This window comes from Dreissena polymorpha, chromosome 10 (assembly GCF_020536995.1).
Source record: "Dreissena polymorpha isolate Duluth1 chromosome 10, UMN_Dpol_1.0, whole genome shotgun sequence".
Taxonomy (NCBI): Eukaryota; Metazoa; Mollusca; class Bivalvia; order Myida; family Dreissenidae; genus Dreissena; species Dreissena polymorpha.
Window position 1 is genome coordinate 82,185,010 of NC_068364.1, and position 26,094 is coordinate 82,211,103.

Genomic DNA, 26,094 nt, shown 5'->3' on the forward strand with positions numbered 1-26,094 from the left:
CACATAATAAGATACATTGAAGACACAGAAAAAATAAATAAGACACATTTGCATCTTTCACTAAATTTTCTTAAAAAACATGTGAAACTGAAGAAACATTTATTACTGACACATTATTCTAAAAGTCGACTGACAACTTAGTTCAAAGAGGATTTACAATTAAATAATTCCTTGTCGCATGATGCTGGTTGTAGAGCAAGCAATACATTTCTTACTGACACATTATTCTAAAAGTCGACAGGCAACATAAATTCAAAGAGGGAACCACAATTAAATAAGATCAATTTTCGCATGATACTGGTTGTATAGCAAGTAGTCCCATATTAATTACAGCTTGCATTAGTTGCAATATTTTGTTAAGTTGCGCGGTGCTTCTGACGTTGCGTTAAGCGAGAGTGTTGCCATTTTGTTAGTTTTATATTTTGTATTTTGTATGATTATTGCTTGTTTTGAATTTGAAATAAACGCTTTCTGGCAAATAAGCATCGTCTTAATTTTAATACAATAATGAACATTTGACATACAAATGTCCAATAACATACCGGCATAACATTATATAATGTTAATTTCTGTGCATGTTTATACCGAAATTATAGCCGACATCGGCAGTTAGGGAATTTAGTGACACACTTTAACACATCAAACATCATGATAGTTCTTTTTTCATATGATATTCCCCTGGTTGCTTACCGATGTATTGGTACAGTTGATACCCCGCCGGGACTACAGTAGGGTGCTAATACACCCGTGTATCGTGTTCAATACAATCGTCTTAATTTTAATGCCAAATAATGAACATTTGACATACAAATGTCCAATAAATATGGGCATTAACATTAATATATGTTAATTTCTTTGCATGTTTATACCGAGATTATAGCCGACATCGGCAGTTAGGAAATTTTTGTGACACACTTTAACAAAACAAACACTGCATGATAGTTCTTTTTTTCATATGATATTCCCCTGGTTGCTTACCGGTGTATTGGTGCAGTTGATACCCCGCCGGGACTACAGTAGTGTGCTAGAACACACCCGTGTATCGTGTTCAATAACCCGATCCATGCTACAACGTGTAAGAACGGGAATTTCGGTAATTCTACCTTTTTAAGCTTGGCGCACCTCTAATGGGCACATATCCAAATATAATTTAATTAATTATTTTCCTAATCAGCATCATTTCACTAAACTACATGCAAATTTGTAGGTAGCTTTCCATGCTTAAAAAAAATAAACCGATTTTTTCAAAACCACCCTCACGCTCGGCTTTTGTCCAGTTTTATTTTCACCCCTGGGGTATATAATAAAGTTCCATAATTCATTCAAATTTCCAAATGTGGGCATGCAGTTGGTGTGTACAGATGCAGTAAAGGTGTTTAAAGTTTAAACAAGATGAAATAAGTATCTTTTACAGACATTTATTTTTACAAATTTTAATCTATGGAATAGCGCCATGAATGTAAGTGATTTCAGCCAAGTAAAAAATTGGGTCGGTTAAAAACAAAAGTGTCATAAAATTCAAAATAGTACCATTTAAGTTATATTTTAAATTAAGTTTTTATAGAAACACTATATACAGCAACAATACCAAAAAATAGACAGATTTACCGTTTACTTTTTGAAATAAAAATAAAAATGCAACATGCATCATTCGTATTTTCAGCAGTAAATTAATCAATTTAGCCATAACGTTGTTTTAATTTTAAAATTGAAGGATGTGCATACAATTTTCAACATATTTAACAATAAACATAGCTTATGTGCTATATTAAATCAAATTACGTTAGAAAAGAAATAAAACGCGTCGCAAAAAGTATGCGATGTCGGCAGGAATCGAACCTGCGCTGGAAAATCCCAAAAGATTTCAATTTTATCGCCTTACCCACTCGGCCACGACAACTTTACATCTGTGTAACCTTAAATTAGATATATATAAGTAAACAGGTAAAAAGGCTCGCTCGATCTTTGAAGAAATCGCGAAATCGTATTTTTCAGATGATAATTGGATCAAGTCAATATTTATAGTGAAAATAATGTAATCTAAATGAATAGTTAAACATATATCAAAATTCGAAGTTTGAAAAAAATAAAATGCATCTCTCGGAAATAAGCGATCATTGAAGATCGCCAATGGCTTATGAAGTGAAAGGACAGTTGAAAGTTTCCATTTTGCACTTTAATGATTCTGATAATATGGTGACAAAAGCAGTAAGTAGTCCTATGCAGTATTGTGTTTGACCGGAGAGTAGCGTGATCTGTGTCGGTGTTGGGCGCTCTGAGGGCGCAATCCGGCTACATAGGTACATAGAAACCTCTTGTGGCTATAGTCCATGGATCGGGTTCGGCAGATAGGGAACATGTAAATTTTATATGTATGTTTTATATCTTAATTACCAAAACGTATATTTATCCTGGTTACTTATTTACTGAGGTATGAGTTAGTCGCAATGATTGTAGATACGTTGTACTATATTTAGTAAGTATTTGGAGGACGAGTGGCACGGGCACGCGCTTTATTATCACTTATGCAAGGAACGCGTTTTGTTTATATACGTATTTTTGATATTCCGATAGGCTTAAGGGAGGTAACTTATTCAAGTAAAACGCGATATTTTTTGCAATGCCTTTTTATAACTCTTGTTTAATTAATTACATACGAATATACAGCTAAATTTAAGATGATTTTTACCAGAAAAAAATTTCGGAGAAAGATATAATGAGATTTAGATATTCCATAGAATGCGAGTCTCCATATATATTTTCTATTGCAGGGGAGGTAATTAAAATTTTTTAAAGTCTCCGAATTGGTCTTTGTTGTATCTATTTACGTTTATTTTCAAGCTTATGGCGATTAAAAAATTAATTATTATTAGTATATGCTCACGTGGATATTGGTACGGATATATCGTGTTCATATAACTGTTACTACATCCATTTCATTCATCATTCAGGTCGGGCTACACAAATCTCGTGAAGAGGCTAGTAGGACCTTTAAACAAACTCTCATACACACACTCTTCACTCATCGTGGCGCTCTCGCATGTCTGAGGCGATATATAAGATCGATGTCATATATAATACTGTATTCGCTGGTATTTTCGGTTGATATGTTTGATTGCGTAGGACGCAATGAATATAGTGTATTTATATTTAATCGAAGTGAGCTCATTGTTGTTTCTGGCGGTATTCAATTTCTGGTAATAGTTTCGCGATTAAAGACGTCGGTTCTCGGTTAGGTGTGGAATGTTCTTATTTGTTAATGTGCCAAGTGCTTAAAGGCGGTTTATCGCACTTTATTAGTCGGCGTTTCAAGAGAATGGGTAATAAATGCAAATCAGTAGGTGCTTAGAAGACTTAAGTACGGCAAGAACCACAACTCACTCTGCTAGGAACGATTACCACTGCCTGTCTGCAGCAGACGACAAATGATTCTGCTCTAGCAGTGAATGTATATACCAGCTTGTAAACGCCATTGGCCAGTCTAGTGTTTATCATTAAAATATGCACATATTGGCTGCTTTCATGGAAAACGAGGCTTAATGCACGTCAAATAAGATTAGCCTGTGCACAATGATAAGCATATGCAATGCGAACAAGCTAATCAATGATATTTTGATTCAATTTTTCATATTTATACCAAGTGAGTTTTCATTTGACCGCCTTGCGGATACAGATCCATTAGCATGTGCTTGTGTATTATAATAACAATTAATGAGTTAATTTACTACTTACAGTATCGTTATTTTCATCAACATCATCGTTATCAACGTTATCATGATCATCATCATCAACATAATCATCATCTCATCATTATCATCATCATCATTATCATCATTATCATCATCATCATCATCATCATCATCATCATCATCATCATCATCATCATCATCATCATCATCATCATCATCATCATCATCATCATCATCATCATCATCATCATCATCATCATCATCATCATCGTCATCATCATCGTCATCATCATCATCATCATCATCATCATCATCATCATCATCATCATCATCATCATCATCATCATCATCATCATCATCATCATCATCATCATCGTCGTCGTCGTCGTCGTCGCCCTCGTCCTGCTCTTCAGCCTCCACCGCATCATCAGCAGCAGCATCGTCATCAGCAGCAGCAGCAGCATTATCGTCACTATCACCAACAACATCGTTATGGTCGTCATCGTCGTGATCATCATCATCAGTGTCATCATCATCATCATCATCGTCATTGTTATCGTCGTTGTTCTCCTCCTCGTCGTCGTCATCGTCATCATCGTCGTCATCGTCATTCTCATCGTGAACAATTTCAACAACCGTAAAACCTATCGCTCAGCTCATTTTTGCAGTGAATTCGGATGTTATATCAAATCTTTTTGATTAATAGAGTTTGCTGCTTAATGTATTAATAACTAAATAATAATTTTGATAATATTGAAAATAAATGGTTTCAATTTTATTTATCCGTTTAAGATGCAGTATTTGACCAAGTCAATTTGTCGCTAAAAGCGTTACGAGTTGCTATTGAAACTATAATCGCATTCCGATAAAAATGGTGTCTGTATTAGGGCCTGTTTAATTTCTACGCTTAATTGCAATTCATAAAAATATTTTTAAGGGTACCGGTATATCTAGACACACTCTGTTATCCAAACAATCCTTGTGATCATAAACAAATAAACAATGAAATATAAATAAAATTAGATGATAAAAAATGGTATCTTCCTTTTTGCTGTTGTTAGTTATCAACAGAGTAGCAAAACTTTTAAATATAAATTATATTCAATTCATAGCACGCTTAAAGATTTGAAGTTTATCAAAATCTATAAGCACAAACATATTTATGTTTGTTAATACAAAGCTGTAGCAGTTTTCTGATTGCGCTTGAAAAGATGTGATTGTTGTTGTTGCATTAATAGTATCATTAGTTTGTATTTCCAGATTAGGTATTCCACCATACATTTTGTTTTTAATCAGATGTCTTATAATTGGCATTGCAATATTTCAATAACGAGTAATCAACACAATTGACTTTATGTATTTTTAATTGTTTATCCATATTATCATTAACACTTGAGGGAAAAATAAGCTGTGTCATTTTTTATTTTTTATTTTACTGATGGTTCAGACAACTCTGCTTTTACTATATGCCGTAATAATTATAAGTTTCCGTTCACTTAAAGATATTGTTTTTCGTGTTGGAAAATTTAAATACGAAAAATATTTAGAGACAAGTGTGTTATGTTTGTTTGTCAATTATTAATTGAAGTAGAAATAATACATCAGTGTACATAATTTTATTGTGTTGTTCCCTTCGTTCTTTACTTTAAAAATGCAACTTAACAGCTTTGCAATCAACTGAAATAATATATAAAAAGTAAAAACAATAAACGTTTGGCTTTCTTAATACGATATCATTTCAAACGCTGTTGGAAGGAACCATTGCTTATTAGAGGTTTACAAGGTAATTTACCCAAGTACGCAAATGTAATGGTCGATTGCCCTTAGGCATGATTCTGTTTTATTACTTTAATCCGGTTGTAAGAATGCATGACCGCAGGGTCATCAGATAAGCAAAAACAGGGTCAACATCTGATAAAATAGCGCTGTTTAACTGACTGTACGAAAATCCGTATGTCCGAAATTTAGAATCATGAAAACATAAATATTTGGCTTAAAAAGGAAATGTAAGAAAATTTAGAATGTAAGAGAAAATACGGTGGTTTTATGGTGTTAAAATCGATTAGAAATAGCAAAACCTAAAGACATTATCTCAAGTGTGATTTTCAAAAGATTTTATATGAATGTACACACACGGTAAAACTAGTCTATTAAAATGAAATACCTTCATTGGTTCTCATGTTTTTAATATTTATTAAACATAGGTATTTGTGAACACTTGTTGTTATATAATATTGAAATGTACACGCATACTGAACATAAAATCCTTAGCATAACGGCTAAGTTGGTTTTTACTAAGATTGCAATAGTGTTTATTTTATTATTATGAATCTTATGAGGATAATTTTGAAAGTATGACACAGAGTATCTGAAGAAGATATATACATAATCACATATGTTGTTGTTGTTGTGGTTATTGTTTCAATATTTTTATGAGTATCATACATTCAATGACGAAGAGCTATTAATTTGTCATACAAACACCATAATTATTATTGGATTGCGGAGATTAAACAAATCGATTCCCTAGTAACTGATATAACTGATACATTTTTGAGCGACAATTTGAAACTAAATCTTGTATTATTTAAATTTGATTATTTTAATTGCAGACTTATTTTATTAACCCCAATTATTGTGTACGCAACGTTTCTTTTATTTAAATCGCTGAGTACGAAGCATCAAGCTATTTTTTAATTAATTGACAGTGATCTTTAATGTATGTCATAATATAAATTAAAATCAATCTTAATTAAAGCTTGAGCGGTTGGTTTGTAATAAGTTTTGTAAATGTTGCTGTAGGATATGTATGCACAATAAATACTAACGCTCTGGCATATTGTGATGGTGATATGATTATATATTGCACAATGAATATGTGATGATGTTCTTGTGATAATATTGAGGCTATAATTAGTTTTTGAATTAAGCTAGCTAATTTCAAATAAGATACAAACACATCCCAATCCTAAAATTATCAGTAAGTTATAGTATTGTTTGCCTCTAGGCGCATAATTAATTGAAGGCCTAGTTTATCTGTTAATCCTCGCCCCATGTGGTGTCCCAGTGTGTACACTGATATTAATACACGATGTATTGGTCCACAATTAAATCTCTTATAAAAACATGTCTCTCAGGTGACTGAAAAATGGCTGTGTAGATACAACAAATACTACTACAACGGAGACTAAGATAACACATGTTACAATTAATTTGTCTTCCTTGCGTTCTTCTTATACGACAAACACTTCTAAAACAAAAAAGCAAAAAGCCGCTACTGCTACTGCTTCGGCTACTCTTACTGCTACTGCTGCCGCTGCCGCTGCCACTGCCAAGGCCGCTGCCACTGCCGCTGCCACTGCCGCTGCCGCTGCCACTGCCACTGCCGCTGCCACTGCCGCTGCCAGTGCTGCTGCTGCTGCTACTGATAGTGCTACTGCTACTGCCACTGCTACTGCCACTGCTACTGCCACTGCCACTGCCACTGCTACTGCCACTGCTACTGCCACTGCTACTGCCACTGCTACTGCCACTGCTACTGCCACTGCCGCTGCCACTGCCGCTGCTGCTGTTGCTTCTGATAGTGCTACTGCTACTGCTGCTGCTGCTGCTTCTGCTGCTGTTGCTGCTGCTACTGTTACTGCTACTGATACGGCTACTGCTAGTGCTACTTCTACTGCTACTGCTAGTGCTACTGCTGCTGCTGCTGCTACTTCTACTGCTACTGCTACTGATTCTGCTACTGCTACTGCTGCTACTGCTGCTGCTGCTGCTACTGCTACTATTGATAATAATTTTCCTTCTACTTCTCTTTCTAATATTGCTAGCGATGCTTCATAATTATTTTTAAATGTATCATTTTGTTAAAACAGGAAAGAACTGTTTTATATATTTTCTTAAAGGGATCTTTTCACGCTTTGGTAAATTGACAAAATTGAAAAAAGTTGATTCAGATTCGTAAGTTTTCGTTTTAGTTATGATATTTGTGAGGAAACATTAATACTGAACATTAACCATGCTCTAATATAGCCATTATATGCATCTTTTGACGATTTTAAAACCTAAAAATTATACAGCGTTGCAACGCGAAACGATTGAATAATTTGGAGAGTTCTGTTTTTGTCGTTAAATTTTGTGAAACTACGAAGATTGCTTATATAAGGTATAAAATACGTCGAGAATGTGTACTCGGCGGAATAGCTCAGTAGGCATAAGCGTTTATACTACAGGACTCTGCCAGGACTCCAGGGGTCACTGGTTCGAACCCTGCTCCGGGCAATGTACATTTCCTTTTTTTTTTTTTCTTGATTTTTTACTGGAGCTTTTATGATCCAATGTTTACATTTATCAATATAAAGCATTTAATGAATAAGTTAAAAAAATGCCAAAATCTGTGAAAAGGCCCCTTTAAAGGTGTAAAGAATCTAAACTTTTCTGCGATTAAAGTTTTATTTAACTGGATTAGTATAGGCCACATAACAGACGCTATTGTACTGATTTGTACTAAACAAAATTTTGTCATAATCAACAGTTTTAACATGCCGCAGTTTCCTTGGAAGTTGACCTTTGATTGGAGTTATGTATAAAACATTAACAAGGTATTTGTTGACAGTTTGTCCTGTCACGATTATATATTAGTTGAGCCAAACTTGTGATAAAGATCCCTTTTGGGGTGGCGATAAATACTATTTATATTGTTCAACAGTGGGAGACTGAGAAAACATATGTTACAATTAATTTGTCTACTTTGCCTGCTTCTTCTTTATATATTTTTCTTGCTAATCGTTCAAGTTTAGTTTTAGTTAAGTAGGTATATCAATTTACATTTTTTGATAGATATTTATTTGGATAGTAATGGTATGTTTTATTTGACTTGACATCATTGAACCGGTTTATTCATTGATAAGATCGGGAACGCCACATGTGTTTAATCTCGATTGTTAGGTGGGGAGAAGGGTCCGAATGATAATGTTGTCGTCGGCTTACGAATCACATTTCACAAGGTTTAGACAAATATGCATACGTTATAAACCTAATTTAAGTATTACATAGATAATAACTTATCTTTATTTTGATGAACTACGTTTAAGGTATAAAACTATAATTATCTATGTGTTGTGTGCCGCATACAGGCTCTAGGAGAAGTGCCCCCCCCGGAGAACTGCCCCCCAAAGATTTTTCACTGGGCGGAGAACTGCCCCCTCACTGTTTTTTATAGGGCGGAGAACTGCCCCCCTGCTGATTAATAAGGGGCGGAGAACTGCCCCCCTGTCAGAATTGATGACCCGGAGAAGTGCCCCCTAATTAAAGAAGTTTCGCGGCGATATATAAAGCGAGTATTAAAATGACAATAACGCCAGTAACTTTCTTGCTATTATGTCTGGAAATTGAGTGAAATTTCAAAAATAATATAAAGTTGTACAAGTAATAAAAGTTATAAAACTGCAAAAAAAAATACCTGCCTCGGCATGGACGTCGCCATCTTGATAATCACGTGATTTTCGTCTATGTGAACAAAGAAAAACAAATCACTTTTTGCTAATAAAAAGTTTTCGCGGCTGAATTATTTGATATTTTCCCCTTAATTAAAACAAACAATTAGCATGCAATTTAATCCATCCTTATGCAAGCTGAAAACAATAATTTATTTGTTTGTTTTCGCCAATTACGGATTTGGACGGTTCAATATAATAAACACGTATGCGGCTTTATTCAATATGCGGCTTTATTCAATATGCGGCTTTATTCAAAGCTAACAAGTTCTTAACAATTAAGGTCGGTCCGGTCTACCAATTAAAAGATCGCGGTGCTTATCGTTAACGGTAACAAGTTCTCTGCCTGCCTTATTAGCTGCTAATTAAAGCAACTGTTACCGATTTTGTTTGTTTGGCATGTCGACATGATCTGCTCAAAATGCAAACTGTTGCCGTAATGTGTGTATTTATGTATGTTATTTTGTATGTCACATGAATTTACTAAACAACATAAATAAATTGATTATAAATTCGACTTCACTTCACTTTTTTCTTCAAGTCAGCTAAATTATTGCCTTTGCTTTGCCTATTAATTTACTTTTTTATACGTAAATTTACGTTTTTTTTCCATGGGTCAATACTATCTTTATAATGTAAATTAAAGAGATCTTTTCACGCTTTGGTAAATTGACAAAATTGAAAAAAGTTGTTTCAGATTCGTAAGTTTTCGTTTTAGTTATGATATTTGTGAGGAAACAGTTATACTGAACATTAACCATGCTCTAATATAGCCATTATATGCATCTTTTGACGATTTTAAAACCTAAAAAATATAAAGCGTTGCAACGCGAAACGATTGAATAATTTGGAGAGTTCTGTTTTTGTCGTTAAATTTTGTGAAACTACGAAGATTGCTTATATAAGGTATAAAATACGTCAAACATGTGTACTCGGCGGAATAGCTCAGTAGGCTAAAGCGTTTTTACTTCAGGACTCTGGCAGGACTCCAGGGGTCACTGGTTCGAAATCTGCTCCGGGCAATGTTCTTTTCCTTTTTTTAATTTTTTTCTTGATTTTTTACTGGAGCTTTTACGATCCAATGTTTACATTTATCAATATAAAGCATTTAATGAATAAGTTAAAAAAATGCCAAAATCTGTGAAAAGGCCCCTTTAATTCCGATGTAACTTTTTCTCAATAAGTACTGAGTTGCACGTCTATATTTAGTTGCGACACATGGCCAGTATTAACACGCACGCGTTTCCTGTGTGGATCTCGACTATGTTTCGCGCTCTTATTAAAACACGACTTTTACATGGCATTCATGTATAGTGAGTGGTGCAGATGCGTACCAAGGGCCTTAAACAGTATTATCACATGCCTCTAGACAATTTGTGTTATTTAGTTCGATAAATGGTAATATACTTGTACTGAAATTAAATTGTTACCGGATAAAATGTGTACGGCGATTACGTAAAATTACCCTTAAGTATTGTTTTCACTACGTAACTAATAACTAATATGACACCGGGGGGGGGGGGCAGTTCTCCGCCCCGACAGATTTGATGGGGGGCAGATATCCGCCTACTAAATTCTGACAGGGGGGCAGTTCTCCGCCCCTACCGATTTGATGGGGGGGGGGGGGGCACCTCTCCGCCACCTTTAAAATAAGGGGGCAGTTCTCCGGGGGGGCAGTTCTCCGGGGGTGCGCTTCTCCGGATACCCCGCATACATACCATCTTGCTTTTTTAAATTTGATCACAACGGTCCGAAGTCATAAACATTCATTATGCATGGTTGCTAAAGCACAGTGTATACTAACTAACCTATGTTTATTGTTGTTTGCTAGGGTTATTATTATTATGTTGTTTTTTTTTATTATTTTTTTTTTGGGGGGGGGGTGGGAGGGCTTTTATAGAAGATTTCAACTAGTCCTTCAATTAACGAAAAAAAAATATTGGTATAGGAAATATAAAAGAGTAATAGACAGCTTCATTCATGCTGTTCTATTATGGTGTTTTAACGCATATAATTATGTATGGTTGATGAAGCACATTGTATGCTACCGATGTTTATTGTTGTTTGATGATGATGTTAAGTTGGTGTTGCTGTTGTTGTTAATGATGATGATGAGGAGGAGGAGGAAGAAGAAGAAGAAGAAGAAGAAGAAGAAGAAGAAGAAGAAGAAGATGATGATGATGATGATGATGGTGGTGGTGGTAGTAGTGACGACGACGACGATGATGATGATTTTGATTATGATAATGAGATTTGAATTAAATTAATGCGCAAAGATTTTTCTTTTTAGCGGCCAAATGCAGATATCTGCGCTCGGCCGCTGTAAGGGTTATGTAATATTTGCAATCTACATAGGAGTCAATAGCAGATACCAAGCACCATATGCTTATGAGAAACAAAAGCAAAATATTGGCAATCGCTGAAATCTCGAATATGACTTACTCATTTTATTAAATGAAAACCGGTAACTATTTTAAACGGTTATTGTATTGCAACAACTTAGCGGTGTTTATCCAAAAGACCATTGTTATAATTACAGGGACGTCAATAGGCCAAACTATTCAGGAAATATGATTTGAGTCGTCAAGGATAGATTTTGAGATCAATGTACGTCCGATGAGATTTAAAGGGAGTTTGAGGCGTAGGGACAGATTCGTTCGAGTACGCGATCATTTGAGAACAAATTATGTTGAAGCTTTATCGGAATTCCGGAAATTTGCGATCGGTACCGATTTTTTCTGGTTCTTTTTTATTGATTCTGATAAGTTAGCGGCCGGCACGGACATGAATATTAACTGACGAAAACCTCTTCGCTACTTTCCGAAAATCTTCGACATGTTGCAAATATCCGTAATATTCCGCATTGTACTCACCAGAAATTGCAACTAGAAAGACTACAATAAATCAGTTAGCTACGGCTCGGGCGGGGATTTACCTTTTATCCCTGTAAGGGACCTAATGCCCCAGACTACCGGCTATTTTTTCCGGAATTCGAACTTGATACACTTGATATCCCTGAATTAAATATTTATATCCGCACTTTTGATCTCTAGAGTGCTGACTGTTAGTATTGTATTTGACTGGAATGACTGTCGATTATGTGTTTTTAAGATTAAAACAAGCTTACGAAGAACTTTGTGTTTGCTTTTTTGTACGCTTTCTTTTTAAAAATGTATTGTCCGCCACGGACGCAACAATTGACCAAATGTACCAGATTGTGGTCTCTTTAAAGTGCTATGTTTTTACTGCCGTGATATCTTTAACAAACTACACATTATTGATCGTGGACGTTTTGTACTCTTATTGAATTTGTTTCCCCAAAATATGCTCTTCTATTAGTAGATGTTTAGGTGACGATGTTCTAATTATAGATCTTACACGGCCAAGAAACACTAGAAAGGTCTTTGCAAAGAGAGCTGTTGGATATCGTGAATGCGTTCAATGTGGCCTGTTTATTTCAGAAAGCTATGTGCAATGTTTTATGGGGATTTCTATCAAATTGCCAATTGCAAAATTTGATTTAATTCATTCGGACCTACAAGCGGGAAACTTCTTCATTAAAGTTCAATGGGCTTTTAAGAAGTTCGTTGAAAGGCCAAATTTGACGTTAAACAGCAACGCCGAAAAAATTGCTACTCAGTCTTATTTATCACTTTTTTTGTAAGATTTACCAGTAGACGTTCTTCAGTGAAATTAAGCAAACACACAGTGCCGACAAATATGGAAGGGTATTTAGGTAAAAATTACATCCTTCTTTGTGACTGTGTCATGATTCTTGATGGTACTTTCAATTAATATGTATACACCTTTTCATGCTTGATGACACTTACATCTTGCCTGATGTCCAATGTCTATTTACATTCTGCTTAATGGTATCATGCATGTGTACAGATGCAACATTCTTGTTCGTTAATTGCATGCTGCATATGTGTATGTTGGTTTGTGCAGAGAGACTTGTGCAATAGGCGCAGTGCATAATGAAATCAAATATTAATGCGTTTAATAAATTAACGCGATGGTAAGATGTGAGTTTCACCCAAGCACAAAGCAACATACTATCATGCATGATACAATGATGTCAATTGACAGTCATTCCGAAATGCTACGGAGGACTACGGAAATTTACGGCGTATAACGGAAATTTTATGTTATAGGAGAAGTTGCGCACCTTTGTAAGATATTTGCTACTGAACCGAAATTAACCGCGTGTTTGTAGACTTAACTTTTTTTTGGTTAATGACTAACCATATTTTTTTGTACAGTAATTTACCTTCAATAACCAAAGAAAGTCTATGGATATATTTCAATATATGCTACTAATGCATGTATGCAGAGCTCCAGATAAGACGCTTAAAGTCGTAAAAAATTGAATTAAATTTAGTAAAAAAGTAGACTTAAATTCTGTGCGTACGGTTACACATTGGAAAAATAAAATAAGAATTCAAAATGTGTGATCATGCGTAAAACTCAATATCAATGCATATAATGTAAACATTTTATCAATGAGTTCCCACTCGTCTAGGCCCTCATTACAATTATGAAATCAACAGCACTTTAACGTTATTATGAATAACAGACCATCTTTACAACAGTCGAAAAGCCGAACGTTTTCCATTATCTGGTCCTTTTATCGCAAAAAGTCTGCTGTAAACCGGCAATTGTCATTAGCTCTTCTTAGACTATAAACCTAAATGCGGATGTGCCAAAAATTATATTTACATGAAAAAAAAGAATTAATAATAGACTTTAAGGCTGGATTATTATAGAGTGTAAACCAAGATTTTGCTGAAAAAGTTATCTGGAACTTTGCATGTATGTTGAGAGGAAATCGATTACATAATTTCAAATTTACTAGAGTACTTTTATATTGCACCACATAAAATGCTTTAAAACTATAATATTGAAGTGCACATATAAACTTTATTATAGATGGGTAGGTATTTCGTGTCAATCTCTTTCACATATGAAAGAGCTGTTGGTCATGCTGCTTTAAGTACATATAGATGCATGACACAATTTAGATTAAGCAAAATAAAACACTAGGTATTTGCCAAGAGTCAAATATATACGAGCAGTAAGAGCGTAATCGTGCACAGCGATACTTACTCTTGTAGAATTGAAACTCTTATTGCTTTCTTTCGAAATAATTTCATGTGTCCGATCTAATATGCAATATGCCCGGTGTTTTTTTTGCGGATTAATGTTCCGTTTTAGATCCATAATTAACGAATGCCTCAATATTTTCAAAAATTAACACCGGAATAATGTTCACCGACATTTTTTCATACAGATTGGATATAAATATTATAGAGCTTAACAAAAAATACATTAAGCCCTGTTCTCCCGGCACACGTGCTGGACACACAGGTGGTTAGCGTGTGGCTATGATACTAATTAGTGAAAACATCTTTTTGAATGATAAATAATCATATTAAAACGAAAAATCAAATTTTCTATAAAAAAAAAATCACTACCATTTTATATATAACAAGGTATCCAACTCGAAATCATCCGAAAACGGGGTGCATCGTTTTGAGCAGCCATTACTAAATTAATTTTGCAGCGATTTTCATGACCCGGTCTTATTCAACGCAGAAATGAATTTCCTTTTAGGAAATGTATATATATTGTTATATTTCTACACATGCTGGGTCAAATTTTAAGAAATAAAGCTATACATAATTCGCTTGACCCAGTTGTTATCGATCAGACCGTATTTATGAATGAAATCTCCAGTTGTAAGGACACAACTCCGCATTGGAGCAATGAAATCACCCTTGTGTTTAAAATGTCAGTTGGTTGAAATGTATGTAAACAAAGGTTTGAAAATGCGCTGGACAGTTAGTTTTGATGCATAATTCTACGGCAAGCACGGTAAGAATGTTTTTTTTTCATACGTTTTATTGAATTATGGTATCGAGGTTCGTGAACTTTGCAGGGAAAATGCCCATTTCCCCGTGAAGATTTCAGTCATGAATACTGTCTGATCGATCACAGCTGGGTCACGCGAGTTGTGTATCGTGTTATTTTTTAAAAGTTGACCCAGTATTTGTAAAAATATTGCAAGACATATACATTTCCAGAAAGGAAATTTATTTCTGCGTTGAATAAGACCAAGATCGTGAAAATCGCTGCAAAATTGATGAAGTAATGGCTGTTTAAAACGATGCATCCCGTTTTCGGATGATTTCGAGTTGGATACCTTGTTGAATATATATTTAACTTATTTTTTTTAAGAAAAGTTGATTTTTCGTTATAATATGATTACTTATCATTCCAAAATATGTTTTCACTAACTAGTATTATAGCCACACGCTAACCACCTGTAGCTGGACACTTTTAAAAAACACTATACAAATTCAAGTACTTATGCATTTAATTGATTGTAAACAATGACGGTTGAAATCCGTGCGTGGGAATTTTTCTGGTAACCAAGAGCGACGTCAACAATTTTTCCAACTTGATTGAAAATTATGTTTTATGATATTTTAATACATGTAGATGAAGTAGTTGTTTTCTCAACGAGGAGTACAATAGTTGTACAGTACTAGACACGAGTACTTGTAACTTTCAGGTTTCTCTGTATACCACAGACATTATATAGTCATAAAATGATAAATATGTGTTTATAGAAATTGTAATTATAGCATGGTAAACAGACTAGAGAAATCTGAAAGTTTCACGCACAGGTCTGTGGCAATGGGGGTTTGGGCTACTTAATAAATATGAGGTCGATATGCAATGCACATCGGTAGATTACGTCTACTGTAATTATTTGGACTAGGGAAGGGCCACAATTCCAACACATCAGCCCCGTTATGTTCTGAATAAAATGCATGTATAATTTCTTGAGTGCCAATTGCATCTTACAAATATCAAAAACATTCACGGCAGTCAATTCATTGTGTAAACTTACTGGTCTTCATGGCAATAATGAACGTATTTAGTTTAATGGAGATTATATAACGAAGGGAACTAATTCAGCTTATTCAGTTTACTAGTCAAAATGATTCGGATGTTTTCGCTTTTTTTTCCGAAAAGTAATTTATTCAACATACGGAAAATAAACGCGCGCCACCTGATGTCATAATTTAGTAACTTGCATTCTGCTTACTGCCTGTTGCTAACTGCCGTTGTTAATGACGCTTAGTGGCAAAACCGATTATGACTGGTTTCAGGAATAATGAACACACAAACATTGGATAGTCACCAAGCATGCTGAAACAATCATCAAGTATAACCGATAGAGAACAAGCATGTTGGAACTGTCATGAAGCATGTTAGAATAAACATCACGCACAATGTAAATATTATTCATGAATGATGTAATGTTGCAGCAATCATCAAGTATAAACGAATAGACAACAAGCATGTTGGAATTGTCATAAAGCAAATTAGAATAAGCATCGGTCATAATGTAAATATTCACCACGAATGATGTAACTTTTACCTAAATATCCTTCCATAGACATGTGTTGTTACTAAAATAGACATAGAGATTTGAGCATTGGGAGTGACCTAATCATACTGTGCTTTAGCAGTATTACGGAATACCGTTAGTGCCATCGTGGTTACACATTACAATCCAGAGGGCGAGAACGCGAGAACGCGATAGTACGATGGCGACAATGTGACAATACGATGATGACAGGGTGACAATACGATGGCGACAATGCGATAGTACGATGGCGACAATGCGAGAACGCGATAATACGATGACGACAATCAGACAGTGCGATGACGACAGTGCGACAATACGATGGCGACAGTGAGATAGTACGATGGCGACAATACTACAGTTCTATAGTGCGATAATACGATGACGACAGTGCGAAAATACGATGACGACAGTGCGACAATACGATGGCGATAGCCGACAGTGCGATAGTACGATGGTGCCAATGCGATAACGCGATAGTATGATGGCGGCAATTCGAAAATGAGATGGCGACAGTGCGACAATACGATGGCGACAATGCGATAGAACGATGGCGACATTGCGATGATACCACGGCGACAGTACGATATGACTATCGCATTGTCGCCCCCGTACTATCGCACTGCCGCCATTGTATTGTCGCACTGTCGCATTGTCGTCATCGTACTAGCGCGTTTTCGCAATCGTACGAACGCATTGTCGCCATCGTATTGTCGCACTGTCGTCATCGTACTTTCGCGTTCTCGCATTCTCGCCCTCTGGATTTTAATGAGTAACCACGGTGGCCCTAACGGTTTTTTGTACAGTAAAGTGCGTAAAATCTGGTTTGGAATAACAATTTTTATGCCGAAAACCCGACTTTGTTTTATAAGTAGTAGTCTAAATATACAATGAGTTTTCCGAGCATTAAATAAACATATTAAAATAAAATTCATGTTCGTATCAGTTGAAGTTCTTGTTAATAGTAGAAGCAAAAACACAATAAAACGCTGATTGGGCTTACTAATTTGAGGCAAGAAAAAACACATCGCGCTATTATATATAACATATAACGCGCATCCGCAAAGTTCGAGCGCCCGTCTCGGTGCCGTCGTTTCCGGTGAAAGTTTCGCACAGGAGCTACCGAGTTAGGATATGAGACCACGAATCATGGCTTGACTTTATATATCAGTCAGCGTAGTACCTGACCAGACTGCGCGGTTGGACAAGCTAGGATGGACCAACTTCGGCCGCATATGACATAAGACCCATTTTCGCATGACGCGGGTCATCTGACCTTTATAATGTGTATATAGCTTTGAATGGAATTTGCACATAGTTTTTGGCATGGACTTATTGTTATGTTAATGTGTTGCACGCTTTCAAAAGCAGAGGGCATATATAAGATCAATTATACTACGGAGTTCATTTTCTGTTGCAAAATGAAATGCAATAAAGATTGTTACTCAGCGGTGTGTACAGTATGACAGCGTTGTCTGTCTGCGATGCATTTATACTGGTTCTAAGCTGGCATACTCACCAATTGGACTCAACCATCTGCTCGAACAAGAAATGATAAGTTCTACTAGCATAAACCTTTAATTGTAACTCATTTTAAAAATATTCATGTTATTTATATTATTCAATTTATTATTCAAAATTATAATTATTATTTCCTTTATTGTTGTTTTTCGCATTAAGAAACTTATTCGGCTTACGAAACTGAAAAATCCCATTGGAAAAAAAATCCCATGGGAGAAAAAATCCCATGGGATTTAAAAATCCCATGGGATTTAAAAATCCCATGGGATTTTTTGTTTTTTTTTAAACACGACTAAACGCATTAAAATATCGTAGTTGTTCATCATTTCATAAAATATGATGTTTCTGAAAGTTTCATGAATAAATCTCTCAAAATAAGAAAAAAATCCCATGGGATTTTTTTCTCCCATTTTAAAATGGGATTTTTTTATTACTAAATATTTTTATATATAATTGGCATAAAACCAATATACAGTCCTTAAATAACGTTAAAATACTTGCAAACGCAAATAAAACACGTTTTTTAAAATGTTCAAAATCCCATGGGATTTTTCTCCCATTTGCAAATTATGGGAGAAAAAAAATCCCATGGGAGAAAAAATCCCATGGGAAAATCGAAAATCCCATGGGAAAATGCAAAAATCCCATGGGAACCCCAACTTTGCTTATAAATTTCATAGTGAAGAAAACGCGTTTTTTGAGTGAAAATAACCAATTATTAATCAACGATAAGACTTTTATCGCATACTATGTCTCAAAGTAGCAAATCTTTAAGAAAAAGGGTACTTAAGTTTGCGAAATTTCGGTTTCGCAAAGTTTTTCCGGTGGCCGTTTTAACAAAATTCCCAGTGGGTCACAGCATTGTATATATATATGTGTATAAAACTGTATTCAGTTACGCTCGTGGAAATTTCTCTGCTCTGGTTGATGCATTATTGAGAAAATTCTTGGACTCAGAGCCGATTTATTTACCATGGAATTTTCGAAGATATCACATCTTCTTCATTACTGATCACTGGCTAACTGACGTCACAGTCACATGACCGGTGAATGGTCACCTGACATGAGGAGACTGTCATACAGCCGGGGTAGCTCGAGGCCCTCGTCCCTGTTGAGTGAACTTCTTCCGCCATATATGAACATTGTAAACAAACAGGTCATACGATCGACCCCAACAAAACCAAAGTACTCACTTCCGAAGAACATCTATGGAAACGCATAGTGAGAGAAGCAATTGAGATCAAACAGCGGCGACAATCACTTAACAAGGACGAGGGACTCGAGCTACCCCGGGTGTATGGCAGTCTTCTCATGTCACGTGACCTTCACCGGTCATGTGACTGTGACGTCAGTTAGCCAGTGATCAGCTGATGAAAAAGATGTGCTATCTTCGAAAATTCAATGTTTAATAATTCGGCTTTGAGGCCAAGAATTAACTCAATAATGTATTCAGTTAATCTTCATTAAAATGCAAACTACATTATAAAGTTTGTTTTGCACATATTGTCATAACAACTCCATATTGTAAAAATGGAACTTTAAACCTGACCATTATTAAATATAAAAACAAATAAAGTTGGATATGTTGTTATAGTCTCTTTAAGATACCACCATTACAAAAACATCACCATCCACCACCGCAGAAGGAAGTTCTGTTAAGTTCTTAAATACAGAGCAATTGTTGCGCACTTCAATTGCTTGAGAAGTGTGATTGTTTTTATTCACAAAGAAGGTTTACGACACTTAAGTCTATTGATGATGAGAATTGGTCGCTTGAAAATATGTGATGGCTAAAACACATACACAACTAAACAATACCATCAATTTGAGTATGTACTTGATGAACAGTTTTTTTCTATGAAAGCAATTGTCTGCTTACCACTTTTGTTAGATGATTCATTTTATAAACGTATAAGTTAGTATTGTCACAGAGTGTTTAACACTTTAAAACAATCCCCACCAGATGCTATGCAAAGTAATTGTAGTTGACTTGTAATCATAATATATACAAGTCATTCCCCTCTAAAACTAGACATGCATGCATTTAGCTGTATACTCAATTGTTGTCATTATAATGCAGTGCTTTTGATACCTTGACATGGTTTTTTCTTGATTCAGGGAAAGGGATTGGCCTTACATTTTCGGGATGATATCATGTACACAACTGAGAAAGAGGAAGACATTTTCTAAGTTGAATTTGACATTTGGGAAACATTGCATCATTTAAAAGACAATAACTTTGACAAAAGGGGAATTTCCTTGGTGAAAGGAGGTTTATGTAAAGCCTCAGCTTAGGAACAAAAAAAAACACATCATTCTCTATATACGTTATACATTCCTCTGTACTTATTGGATTGACGTGCACATATATTTTGAGATGCATTTAAGCAGTATTTCAGTTGCGTTTATAAGGTTTATAATTGTGCTGCAATTAACAGTATCATTAAACATGAACATTAATTGAATCTCAGAATAGTAACCAGTTTAACCATTTTAGCTCAAATATTCACCTTATAGCTCGAGCTATACTTCTCATCCAAATGTTAACGTCGATGTCTGGAAAATGCTATGGTTACGGTAAACGTGCTTTATCTCCATATAACTGTTTCTATTAAAGGTATTAACTTATAAGTTTGATACACTTTAAAAACAAAATCTCTGAAACAAGCCAGTTATTAAATATGTTGTGTGTAACATCGTCTTGTGGCTCTCTACTGAGTTTTGTTGTCAGATCATGCCTTTCGCGTAAAACCGGACCACGCCACAAGGGTCACTATATAGACTTATATCGCTTTAAACATCTTCGTCTTTGGAATCGCAAGCGTAGAGGTTAAACAATTGTGGTGTAACAAATAAAGTTTCGAGCAATATTACCATGTCATTGAATGTTTTGAAACGACCCCGATTTGTGTACAACCATAAGATCACGTGTTGCTTTATTGGAGAAGACGTTTGGGCAAAAGGGAAAATGGCTGGCACAGTTTAGGTTAATTTTTCAAATGAATGCACCGCAATTATAAAAATATTCAAGTAAGCACGCAAGACAATTTTCTATTTTCTATTTACATTTTTGTTTAACACAAAGTTTTTTAAAATAAATAAATCGTACGAAAAAAGGAAGTGTCCCGTTATTGGCAATCTGCCTATAGTGGTTTATGTCGGTAATATATTAGTTTAGGCCTTTTTAATAATATTTGATGATTTAACTTGCATAATTGACTTTGGCCAATTCTATTCGCTAACGTGCATAATTATGTATGTTAAAATACTTTTAAACATATGATTTGCAGTTGAAATATGTTTATATGTTTATATTGCAGTCCGATGAGACTTACGAGATGGGAATATGGATCTTTTTAAAACGGAAACTGAAGCGAAGTTTTATTATATGCATTAAACTGAACGAATGGCAATGTACTTTTCTTTGAAGCAAAACATACAGGCAAGTTTAAAATATGGACCTTAAGTTCAGACAGTTGTCATGTTTTTATAGATCTAGTACATATCGGAACAATGCAACAGGAATAGCATTTAATTACTTGAGGTCGGTACAATATAACCGTGTCTAAGTATTTCGTTATCCATACACGCGCCAGTACTGCAGTAGCGTGGTATTGTAATACAATTTCATGTTTGGCATGTTCATATAAACACTTCAGTCTGATTGGACAATCCGCTCACGGGACCTGTGTCTCATTACCCGACGAACCCACTAACTACTCAAATAAACTCGTACATATTCATGACCACACTACATTTCCATCAACACATTACCAAAGGGCGTATCTTGACTACGTTGCTTTTCATTCGTATATATTAAAGTGGCACCATTGTTTGACGCGAACGCTAATGTTGAGTCGTTTCACGAAGATGACAACAAAAGTAAAAGTAAGATTTATTCGCCAGCGAATAGAATTGCGTTGTGGCCCTCATTGTTATAAAACATTCGTTGTTATTGTCAGAATTTAAAAGCACTGTTCTTTATCCCATCGATGAATCAACTATTGGGCAAATTACGGCTAATTTTGGCATAATAGATGTTGGCTGTTGGTATACAGTTTATTTGGTATATTTATTGCTTTATGAAGCAAATTGTTTGTGAATGTTTACACCATCATGCTATGCAGAAATTTAGACAGTTATATCCCGTGTATATATGTATGGTATACACAGACTAATTTTCTTCAATGCCGCTGTGGGTCGGGCGATGGCCGTATGTAAATAAACATTGGTCGGCTGTCTTATTTAACAAACCAGTGTTAATTCAACATAGAAATAACGTATCACCCTATTAATTGAAATTATTTAACCATAATTATACATTAGAAGGAGCAACCGGCACAAACATGTAAGTGAACCGGAACATCCGAAACAACCTTACGTCATTGGAAATGCCCGTTAAATCCGTATTAACTTACTTTCGATTTCACTCGAGACATCAACCGAGTGTCATGATATGGTGTATTTAACAAAAAAGATTAACTGAAACAGAGAATGAAGTTATCTTCCTTTTTATGTAAAACGTTCCCTCGATACATTTACGAATTGAACGACCGGGTTAGTTTTGTTATCCCCACGCTTTAAAAGCGTGGGAATATTGTATTGATCTCCGCTGTCTTTCCGTCCGTCCGTCCTGGCCACTATCTCCTCCTACACTATTATCACTAGAACCTTGAAACTAACACACATGGTAGCTATGGGCATAAGTGCGACGGTGCACTATTGGAATTTTGATCTGACCCCTGGGTCAAAAGTTATGGGGGCGGGGCAGGTTTCCTTATATGGCTATAGTAAAACCTGGCCACTATCTCCTACACTTTTAGCACTAGAGCCTTGAAACTTACACACATGGTGGCTATGAGCATCTTTCAAATTTATCGAGCTGTACTTATTTCCCCGTACCCCCAACTTTTGTTTCGTACCCAAAATTGTTCGTACCCAATTTTTTTACGTACCCCAATTTTTTTTTCTTACCCATTTTTTTTTTCGTCACCAAATTCTTTTTCGTACCCAAACATTTTTCGAGCCCAAATTTTTTTTCGGGCCCAAATTGTGTTTGGTATTCATTTTTTTTTCGTCTCCAATTTTTTTTCGTACCCAATTTTTTTTCGTACCAAAATTATATTTTTGGCATATTGTTTCGTACCAGAACTTTCGACCATCAATGTCCACATTACCCATCCCGGTGTAGCGGTCCATTTTTTCCCCTGGCCAGTTTTTCCCCGGGGAAAATTTGGCCTAGGCCATTTTTTCCCCGGGGAAAGATTGGCCTAGGCCGTTTTTTCCCCCAGGGAAAAAATGGCCCAGGCCAATCTTGACCAATTTATTTTTGTAAATACTCAATGATAAACTTTAACCTGTTAAACTTAGACTTAGTGTTAAAAATTATTTATCAGTGGCAAGCACATTTACCTTGTTGAACAGCCAATTTACTAAATGAAGGTATTACATTTTTGTAGATGAATAACTAAAATGTATTCCTAACTTAAAATATTTGAAATACTGCAATCTGAATATTATACAATCTAAACACAAAATAAAATATTGTACAATCTAAATTATGCAATCTAAATACTTGAAATACTGCTACACACACTCAAATAATTTTAAACAACAATTAATAAAAAATCATTTTTACTAATTAGTGTTTTAAATTATTTTTAGTGTGTGTGTGTAGCTTAATATTTGAAAGACTGCAATCTGTTAGTGTTTAAAATTATTTTTAGTGTGTGCAGCAAATCAGATTGGAGTATTTCAAATATTTAGTAAGACATAAATTTTGTTTCATCATCTACCAAAAATTTAAATACCTCCATCTAGTAAATCGAATGTTTAACAAGGTAAATATGCTTGTCACTAATAAATTATTTTTAACACTAAGTCGGCTAAAGCTTATTAGTGAGCGTTTACAAAACTAAATTGGTCAATAGGCTTGGCCACTTTTGGACAATTTATTTATGTAAACACTCACTTATAAACTTTAACGTATACTATTGAGTGTTTTTCTTTAACGATGTGATATTTCTTATTATCAAAATGGAAATGATACACTGTAACCCAACTGATATCTGCGTGTGATTTTATTTTCACTATTTATTGTCTTTAATTTAATGCATAACAGTGCCAATCTTGCAGAAAAATGATGACACAAATTTTTGAAACATATTTAATTATTAATCATTACCAATTAAAAAGACTTTCGAAATCAAGAAAATAAATTAATGTAGAGAATCCTGAATATTTTCATACCTTAGGAAAAATATGAATATTTGTTTGTTCAGTTATAAATTGAGTTACAGTAACAAATTAGGAAATTTCAATCTATTAGTTGAACATACCTGCATGTAAGGACTGCATTACTCCTTGGATTTCATTTCGTCGAAGTACCCGCTGGCTACCTTTATAAAGCATGCCATCGTGTGCCCGTAGATCTTTGCATTTTGATCTCATTTTCTTTTTCTCATTTTTCTTAAGTGAGGGGTCTTTGATACTAGAAACTCTCTTAGGATACGTTTTAGCATTTAAGAAATACAACAACGCATTGTACTCAGAGTCAAAACATTTTAGCAATGATTCCAAGTGCAAATATCATAGACTTTTTATACAAAAAATCTAGGATTGTTGTGGACTGTTACGGAGATAAAGGTGTTGACACATTGCTTATTTGGGTTTAATTGACACAGGGTATGGTTGATACTTGGACCCTAAGTGTCAAAACCTTCTAGTGTATTGGGTCTTGGAGACTATTCCTTAACTGTAAAAGTTCCACTAAGTGTCAATTTTTCACACATACAATATTGCATATTGCAAAATTTAAACTGATACTTCTTTGAGTGGAGCTAGTTACCTAAATTCTTCCCTAAGTGCCAGTAAGTCTAGCGTATTGTGTCTGGAAGAGTCTCATAGTTTTTAAGTTCCCTCCAGTGTCAAATTTTCACAAGTATAGAATTGTATATTGCTTAATTCAACTTATTCTTGGTGATATGTTGTTACAGACCCATTGTTTTTTTAAATTTAATTCCATTTCTTAAGTATTAATTTTATTGTGACATATTATGATAAAGAGACCTTTTTCACATAAGAAAGTTAAACACTCAATAAAATACAAATGTAATGAAGTAATATACGGCCAAAACTACAAATATTCATGTTTCTGTTTCCCTTTCCCTACCTACTTAACAAAAAATGAGTGTATATCATTATCATCATTACCATCAGCAACTCTCAATCAAATTCTCTTGTTAAAACTACTTTTACATGGTAGGGTGGGGGGGGAAACTGGCCAGGGGGGAAAACTGGACGAAAAGTGAAGAATAAATGTAAAACAGAAGTAAAATAAAAGAGAAGGGGATAGAGGTAGGTTTAGCAACTCTCAATCAAATTCTGTTACAAAAACTACTTTTACATGGTAGGGGGGAAAAACTGGCCAGGAGGGAAAACTGGCAGAAAAGTGAAGAATAAATGTAAAAGATAGGTAATATAAAAGATAAGAGTGTGGAGGCAGTTTAAGACACTATCAATCAAATGCTGTTGTAAAAACTACTTTTACAAGGTAGGGGGAAAAAATGGCCAGGGGAAAAAAATGGCCGAACATTAAAGAATAAATGTAAAAGAGAAGTAAAATAAAAGATAAGGGAATAGAGGTAGTTTTAGCAACTCTATCAAATTCTGTTGTAGAAAATACTTTTACAAGGTGGGGGGGGGGGGAGGGAACTGGCCAGGGGGAAAAACGGGTCAAAAGGTGAATAATAAATGTAAAAGATAATTAAAATAAGCAAATTCGTTGAATTTATATCCTCCGCCAAAATGCTTCTGGACACAAAAGTGTTATATTTGACACTCAAAAAAGCATTATTTCAAGATACAAAGGGACATAACTCCATTATTAACAGATGATGTACAATGCCATTTGGCTAGCATCATCCCCTTATTTATATATATACTCATACCAAGT